This window comes from Sander vitreus, chromosome 10 (assembly GCF_031162955.1).
Source record: "Sander vitreus isolate 19-12246 chromosome 10, sanVit1, whole genome shotgun sequence".
Classification (NCBI taxonomy): Eukaryota; Metazoa; Chordata; class Actinopteri; order Perciformes; family Percidae; genus Sander; species Sander vitreus.
This window is the reverse complement of record NC_135864.1, coordinates 217,501-227,500: the sequence shown is the minus strand read 5'-3', so window position 1 is coordinate 227,500 and position 10,000 is coordinate 217,501. Positions and strand designations below refer to the sequence as shown.

The 10,000-nt window shown below is 45.4% G+C and overlaps 1 protein-coding gene across 1 annotated transcript in view; it reads right to left on the bottom strand.

The window, feature by feature from the left end:
• Window positions 1–10,000, bottom strand: part of tgfbi (transforming growth factor, beta-induced) — a 46,659-nt gene that overhangs the window by 32,163 nt on the left and 4,496 nt on the right. The window lies entirely within an intron of this gene.

Sequence of the window (10,000 nt, the reverse complement as noted above, 5' to 3'; positions counted from 1 at the left end):
CTCAATCTACCTGAGAGGGTCTCTATCTATATGAGAGGGTCTCTATCTATCTGGAAGGGTCTCTATCTACCTGAGAGGGTCTCAATCTACCTGGGAGGGTCTCAATCTACCTGAGAGGGTCTCAATCTACCTGAGAGGGTCTCTATCTATCTGAGAGGGTCTCTATCTATCTGGAAGGGTCTCAATCTACCTGAGAGGGTCTCAATCTACCTCAGAGGGTCTCTATCTATCTGAGAGGGTCTCTATCTATCTGGAAGGGTCTCAATCTACCTGAGAGGGTCTCAATCTACCTGAGAGGGTCTCTATCTATCTGGAAGGGTCTCAATCTACCTGAGAGGGTCTCTATCTACCTGAGAGGGTCTCTATCTATCTGAGAGGGTCTCAATCTACCTGAGAGGGTCTCTATCTACCTGAGAGGGTCTCTATCTATCTGGAAGGGTCTCAATCTACCTGAGAGGGTCTCTATCTACCTGAGAGGGTCTCAATTAGAGCTTAGATCGGGCCCAAAAAATCAAGCCCGACCCTACCCGAGCCCGTGCACGTTGCGTCCGAGCCCGGCCCGACACATTAACTGGAATTATGAGCCCGAGCCCGATTTAAACCTGACAATGTTTTGATACGTGTCCGTTATAACTGACGTTAACTAACTACAATTCAGAGTTGTTTGAACTCCAGAAATCTGTTCAGAATGATCTTAATGAATAATGCAACAAGGACGAAGCACGTAAACTGCTGTTAGTTTATTCAGAACGGAACGGATCGCAAATGGACCCGAATGAAGAAACGTCGTGTTTCTTCAGCGTCGACCCTATAGCTGCTCCCTCAGCTGACTAGTGAGGGGAACAGATCAAGATATCAACATACTCAAAGCCCTGGAACCATATAGGACACTTTCTGGTCTCCATCACCTAATTAATACCGTCCTTCACCACGGTCTGCATGCTGACGCACTGGCCGACAACAGTGCTGCAGGGGGGGGACACGATGTAGCCCAGTTTACTTCAAAGTTAAGTTTTCTTTACATCTTCAAGCTCCATGTTGCACTTAAGATACACAATACAGCCCACAGCAGGCCCGGTGTGATGCTCCACAGTACAGCCCACAGCAGGCCCGGTGTGATGCTCCACCATACAGCCCAGCAGGCCCGGTGTGATGCTCCACCATACAGCCCACAGCAGGCCCGGTGTGATGCTCCACCATACAGCCCACAGCAGGCCCGGTGTGATGCTCCACAGTACAGCCCACAGCAGGCCCGGTGTGATGCTCCACCATACAGCACAGCAGGCCCGGTGTGATGCTCCACCATACAGCCCACAGCAGGCCCGGTGTGATGCTCCACCATACAGCCCACAGGCCCGGTGTGATGCTCCACCATACAGCCCAGCAGGCCCGGTGTGATGCTCCACCATACAGCCCAGCAGGCCTAGTGTGATGCTCCACCATACAGCCCAGCAGCAGGCCTGGTGTGATGCTCCACCATACAGCCCAGCAGCAGGCCTGGTGTGATGCTCCACCATACAGCCCAGCAGGCCTGGTGTGATGCTCCACCATACAGCCCAGCAGGCCCGGTGTGATGCTCCACCATACAGCCCAGCAGCAGGCCCGGTGTGATGCTACACCATATAGCCCATCAGGCCTGGTGTGATGCTCCACCATACAGCCCAGCAGCAGGCCCGGTGTGATGCTCCACCATACAGCCCAGCAGGCCTGGTGTGATGCATGCGAGAGAAGGAGACTCCGCGCATGACACGTGTTGCATTTTGTAACTGCAGCCTAACTTTTGTACACATTTGTTACTTTTATATAGCCTATATATATATTTATAATATTTCTGATTATGGCATGGCTTTCTCCCCACCCAATTAGGCTAATAAGGTAATGGATAAAGGCTCCGGCAGAGAATCTAAACTCTAGTCTCAATCTACCTGTAACGGAGTACAGCGTCTCTTGGAGGACGCAGAAACCTCTCTTTCTGTTTTTGGTGTGATATGATAATATAATATATATAACATATAAGTGACATGAATGGATTTAGAAGTTGAAAATACAGAAAATACTTTGGAGAAAGAACAATGGTGAGAAGTAGGAGCAGGGCTGTCTGTAAATGTGCTTCAGTTATATATGTTCATGTATTTCTGTGTTTTTATTACAGACTGTCAGTCGCTCGGCAGGATGTTGAACACAGCTTTAAAACGTTTCTCACAAACGGATTCTTTCAGCTCGGATCAGGAAACGGGGGAAAAAGAGGAAGTGAGAGTTTCTGTGGACGACACACACACACGCACACACACGCACACACACACACACACACACACACACACACACACACACACACACGCACAGACACACACACACACACGCACACACACACACACACACACACACAGACACACACACACACACACGCACACACACACACACACACAGCACACACACACACACACACACACAGACACACACACACACACACACACACAGACACATACAGACACACAGACACACACACACACACACACACACGCACACACACACACACACACACACACACACGCACACACGCACAGACACACACACACACACACACACACACAGACACACACACACACACACACACACACACACACACACACACACACACACACACACACACACACACACACACACACACACACACACACACACACACAGACACACAGACACATACAGACACACAGACACACACACAGACACACACACGCACACACGCACACACACACACACACACACACACACACACACACACACACACACACACACACACACACACACGCACACACGCACACACGCACACACACAGACACACACACACACACACACACACACACACACACACACACACACACACACACACACACACACACACACACACACACACACACACACACACACACACACACACACACACACACACACAGAGTCTGTGGAAACACTCAGCTCTTATCTGTGACAGTTTCATTAGATTTACACTCCTGTCAGCAGGTTTCTGTGAATGAGGATCAGCAGGACAGCAGAAGGAAGACTCATAATACCCACCCTCCCCCACCATAACTCACAGACCCCCTACTCCCCCGTCTCCCCCGCTGAGACCTCAGACCCTCCCCCCTTCCCCCCTCCTTCCCTAAACTAAACTCTCAAACACTGTGTCCTTCATTCAGTTTCACTCTGTAAGTCACTTCTCCATGGCTGTCCTAAATATCATAATCAGAGTCAGCTTTAATGACCAACATTTTCTTCAGAAAGGACGCCTAAACCCCCGCCCCGCCAAATACGCGCACATAAGACTTCCACAAACCAAGGAGGAAACACTGACATATAAGGAATTTGAGTCCTGCTTTTTGTTGCTCAAAAACGACGATTGCTTTCGCTACACCCACCAGACTCCATGTAAATAATCAGGACTTTTAGCGTGTATAGAGCCAGCATATCTCCACCAGACTCCATGTAAATAATCAGGACTTTTAGCGTGTATAGAGCCAGCATATCTCCACCAGACTCCATGTAAATAATCAGGACTTTTAGCGTGTATAGAGCCAGCATATCTCCACCAGACTCCATGTAAATAATCAGGACTTTTAGTGTGTATAGAGCCAGCATATTTCCACCAGACTCCATGTAAATAATCAGGACTTTTAGCGTGTATAGAGCCAGCATATCTCCACCAGACTCCATGTAAATAATCAGGACTTTTAGTGTGTATAGAGCCAGCATATTTCCACCAGACTCCATGTAAATAATCAGGACTTTTAGTGTGTATAGAGCCAGCATATTTCCACCAGACTCCATGTAAATAATCAGGACTTTTAGTGTGTATAGAGCCAGCATATTTCCACCAGACTCCATGTAAATAATCAGGACTTTTATCATCGTAAAACACACTTCATTCAAAGTGGACAGAAACTAAATCAAACTATCAGAAGCCGTCTTGGTTCATCTTTCCACTGTTCCAACAATCACCACTCTGGTTTGGTTGAAATAAACCCTTAATTCAGCCATTTACATGTGGAGATATGCTGGCTCTATACACGCTAAAAGTCCTGATTATTTACATGGAGTCTGGTGGAGATATGCTGGCTCTATACACGCTAAAAGTCCTGATTATTTACATGGAGTCTGGTGGAAATATGCTGGCTCTATACACGCTAAAAGTCCTGATTATTTACATGGAGTCTGGTGGAGATATGCTGGCTCTATACACGCTAAAAGTCCTGATTATTTACATGGAGTCTGGTGGAAATATGCTGGCTCTATACACGCTAAAAGTCCTGATTATTTACATGGAGTCTGGTGTAGTTTGGTGATGGTGATTTCGGGGCTGTTTCATGTTAAACTAAAAGGATCTTACTCTTTAACTAAAAGGTCTATCTCTGTAGGGATCCATCCCATAATGTTGTCACACACTTATAATAATAATCTGATTGGTTCTGGTTTAATCCTGGACCAGTTTCAGAGATTGTTGTCCCATCAGACACTCAGACACAGACGTGGAGACAGAGAGTCCAGGTTAAAGAAAAGCTAAAGAAAAGTTTGGTGTGCACACCAGACTCCATTCATATTTCTGTCACTTTAATGTGTTCAAATTAAAATCATGACACTGCTATTATATAATTATTATTATGTTACACTTTTAGAGTGTAGACACTTCCAGCAACCCTCAGTTAGACACAAAAACATGGAGGAATACGAGTCCAGGGTTATTACATTTAAACAACGGTACCAGAGGCTTTACATGATTGTTTTTGTGAGGAATAGTGTGTCAGCGAGTCATAAGAAGAACTACCCTTTAAGTGACAGAAATATGAATGGAGTTTGGTGTGCTCACCAGACTCCATTTATATTTCTGTCACTTTAACATGTGTGACATTTCAGAGCTGGCAGACAATGGTACCAGAGGCTTTACATGGTTGTTTTAGTGAGGAACAGTGTGTCAGCGAGTCATGAGAAGGAGAACTAATAGACGTAATTGTGTAAACATGTAGCCTAATATTGCATCATTATCGTATATCTGTCACCGTGGCTACAGTTACACTCTCTTCTTTCACCGACACTTCTTCATGTGAAGAAGTTCTGTTTCTGGGTTCATGTTTGACTGACAGCCTGGAGTCGGAGACGAATGTTTCTCTGCTGGATGTTTCTGGAAGGTTTCCCTCGAGGCGGCTGAGTTACTGCGACCTCGCTCTGTTTGTTTTGTCAGAATTCCACGGCGGCCATCTTTGTTTATGTGAAGACCAAACAGGAGTCGAGTTTCCATCTGGTTTAATAATCAGTCCAACGTGTGTGTGTGTGTGTGTGTGTGTGTGTGTGAACACACACACACACACACACACACACACACACAGAGACACACAGACACACACCCAGACACACACACACACACACACACACACACACACACACACACACACACTCCCCACACACACACACACACACACACACACACACACACACACACACACACACACACACACACACACACACACACACACACACACACACACACACACACACACACACACACACACACACATATACACACACACACACACAGACAGACACACAGACAGACACACACACACACACACACACACACACACACACACACACACACACACACACACACACACACACACACACACACACACACACACACACACACACACACACACACACACACACACACACAGTCTCGGTAGCTGATCTCCATCTGTTTACATTTTACTGCCGCTGTGATTGGAGGCTGCAGAGCTCTGGAGTTTCTCCTCGTTCTGTCTCCAGAATGTAACTTTGATTTCATTAAAGAAGCTGCTGAGAGACTGGGAGGGACTGGGAGGGACTGGGAGAGACTGGGAGAGACTGGGAGAGACTGGGAGGGAGACACTGGGAGAGACTGGGAGAGACTGGGAGAGACTGGGAGAGACACTGAGAGACTGGGAGGGACTGGGAGACACTGGGAGAGACTGGGAGAGACACTGAGAGACTGGGAGGGACTGGGAGACACTGGGAGAGACTGGGAGAGACTGGGAGGGACTGGGAGAGACACTGAGAGACTGGGAGGGACTGGGAGAGACTGGGAGAGACTGGGAGGGACTGGGAGGGACTGGGAGAGACTGGGAGAGACTGGGAGAGACTGGGAGAGACACTGAGAGACTGGGAGAGACTGGGAGAGACTGGGAGGGACTGGGAGGGACTGGGAGAGACTGGGAGGGACTGGGAGAGACACTGAGAGACTGGGAGGGACTGGGAGAGACTGGGAGAGACTGGGAGGGACTGGGAGAGACTGGGAGGGACTGGGAGGGACTGGGAGAGACACTGAGAAACTGGGAGATACTGGGAGGGACTGGGAGGGTCTGGGAGAGACTGGGAGGGACTGGGAGAGACTGGGAGAGACACTGAGAAACTGGGAGATACTGGGAGGGACTGGGAGAGTCTGGGAGAGACTGGGAGGGACTGGGAGAGACTGTGAGGGACTGGGAGAGACTGGGAGGGACTGGGAGGGACTGGGAGGGACTGGGAGGGACTGGGAGAGACTGGGAGAGACTGGGAGGGACTGGGAGAGACTGGGAGAGACACTGAGAGACTGGGAGAGACACTGAGAGACTGGGAGAGACTGGGAGAGACTATTTTATATCAATGAACATCCAAATGAGTTGATCCAAAGCTAATGAAGCCTCCACAAAACTCAGTCTGTATTTCTCACTATGGTTATGGTTAATAAATGCTGTCACCCGGTGACATTAGCACGCAAAAGTTCGAGTGATGCGTTTTAAGTCCACGCTGAGAAAGGAAGCTAGCCACCAGACTCCATGTAAATAATCAGGACTTTTAGCGTGTATAGAGCCAGCATATTTCCACCAGACTCCATGTAAATAATCAGGACTTTTAGCGTGTATAGAGCCAGCATATTTCCACCAGACTCCATGTAAATAATCAGGACTTTTAGCGTGTATAGAGCCAGCATATTTCCACCAGACTCCATGTAAATAATCAGGACTTTTAGCGTGTATAGAGCCAGCATATTTCCACATGTAAATGGGTGAATTAAGGGTTTATTTCAACCAAACCAGAGTGGTGATTGTTGGAACAGTGGAAAGATGAACCAAGACGGCTTTTGGTAGTTTGATTTAGTTTCTGTCCACTTTGAATGAAGTGTGTTTTACGATGATAAAAGTCCTGATTATTTACATGGAGTCTGGTGTAATTTGGTGACGGTGATTTCGGGGCTGTTTCATGTTAAACTAAAAGGATCTTACTCTTTAACTAAAAGGTCTATCTCTGTAGGGATCCATCCCATAATGTTGTCACACACTTAGAATAATAATCTGAGTCTGTCAGCAGCAACAACAGAACTTTTAGTGACTCTAACTGCTGCTGAACATTAGTCCTGTAGGGTAACATTACAGCTTGTTACTAATTGTTGGGAATACATGAGGTTCCTTTAATAAAGAAGCAGAAACGCTGTTGAGCTTCTGGATTCAAATGTTCTCACCATCATGTTCACTGTCTGTGATTTACTCCACGACGTGTTTATAGAAAGACTTTGGGATATTTCCGTCTGCAAACACTTGCACGCACACGCACAGGCACAGGCACAGGCACACGCACACACACACACACACACACACACACACACACACACACACACACACAGTAATCCTGCTCATGCAGAGTGAGATCTGCGACACAGCTGGTCCACTGCTGCAGAGCCTCATTAATTGTGTGTGTGTGTGTGTGTGTGTGTGTGTGTGTGTGTGTGTGTGTGTGTGTGTGTGTTTCCTTCAGTCTGACTGAAGTCTCTTTGTTTCTCTGAAGTCTGAAAGCATCAGATTCTTTACTTCAGTCTGAGTTGAGCTCGTGTACAGTACTCTGAAACTATTCGAAACATTTGCTGAACAAGCGTTAGAAACACACACGGAGCTCCACGGACACGTGGAAACACTTTAAGATACTCGGAGCTCTCAGAAAAGCTCAGTCAGTTTGTGTTATCTTTGGTGTTTTTAAAGAGTTAGGAACTAACTAATAACACTAATAAACTACAGTGATGGAGGCAGCGGTAGAGCTGCAGATCACAGCTGTGTGTCTGTGTCGACCGTGGCCAGTGTTACAATAGTTCATATATACACATATACATACAGTATATAAGCCTATATCCCTATATATACACATATACATACAGTATTTAGGCCTATATCCCTATATATACACATATACATACAGTATTTAGGCCTATATCCCTATATATACACATATATACAGTATATAACCCCTATATCCCTATATATACACATATACATACAGTATTTAGGCCTATATCCCTGTATATACACATACATACAGTATATAGGCCTATATCCCTGTATATACACATACATACAGTATATAGGCCTATATCCCTGTATATACACAGATATACAGTATATAGGCCTATATCCCTGTATATACACATATACATACAGTATTTAGGCCTATATCCCTATATATACACATATACATACAGTATATAGGCCTATATCCCTATATATACACATATATACAGTATATAGGCCTATATCCCTGTATATACACATACATACAGTATATAGGCCTATATCCCTATATATACACATATATACAGTATATAGGCCTATATCCCTGTATATACACATACATACAGTATATAGGCCTATATCCCTGTATATACACATACATACAGTATATAGGCCTATATCCCACCCACCAAAGTGGCTAGCTTGGACGAACGCGTCAAGCCTCCTGCTGACGACGGCACGGAGCACAGCGACCAGACTCGAGTCACCGACCTCCCAGACTGACCATCGGCCCGGCGGGTCAGCGCCTTAGTGCCGACTGGCAGATTATACTGCCGTCTGTGTAATACGTCAGGTCGGTAGTACATGAGAAGACAACGGTAGTAAAGAAAACAAAGGACACAGAAGGCTCTTCATTTTCCTGTGTATGACTTGTATTGTCCACATTATCATGATTTAAGATTTCAGTTATTTAACAAAGTGGAGGCAGGATATAGATGATATATGTTTGAACATAAAACATTTTTATTTGCAGCCTTTTTATTTTTGTCGCCTTTTTGTTGCCTTTTTGTTGCATTTTGTTGCCTTTTGTTGCTTTTTGTTGCATTTTGTTGCATTTTTGTTGCTTTTTGTTGCATTTTGTTGCCTTTTTGTTGCTTTTTGTTGCATTTTGTTGCATTTTTGTTGCTTTTTGTTGCCTTTTTGTTGCATTTTGTTGCATTTTTGTTGCTTTTTGTTGCCTTTTTGTTGCATTTTGTTGCCTTTTTTGTTGCTTTTTGTTGCTTTTTGTTGCCTTTTGTTGCATTTTGTTGCCTTTTGTTGCATTTTTGTTGCATTTTTGTTGCTTTTTTGTTGCCTTTTTGTTGCATTTTGTTGCCTTTTTGTCGCCTTTTTGCCGCATTTTTGGCACATTTTTGGCACATTTTCTGACCCTTTTTGTCGGGCTAAAAGAAAGACGGCTTTGTGTCAATGATTCTCTGTCTGGAAGTGACATTCCCTGTTTATTTACTTATTCATGTTTCTGTGGCTGGAGTTATGTTTTATGTATGAAATGTTTAGTTCTAGTTGGACAGTTTATGGGTTACACTGTCACGTTGTGGTTTTTATTATTCTTTCTTTTGTGCAGAGTGTGTTGTGTGTGGACGTTGGAGAGGAAGCTGTGGATGAAATATCTTTTGTGTGGTTGTCATGTAACTCCGTGTGGGCCTGACACATAAATAAAATCATAATCATTCATTGTACTTTGAACTGGGAGAGACGGAGCTCTGCTAGCGGTCAGAAGGTCCACAGGGACGCTTTAAACACTTTAAACACGGTCTCCTCTTGATGAAAACGACACGTTCTGCAGCTTTTACAAACTGGGGTCCTTTAAAAGAACTGTTGAGCAGATGTTTGGACTGCTGAGGATATTATATAAGAGGGGAGGACACCTCCGGAGAGGA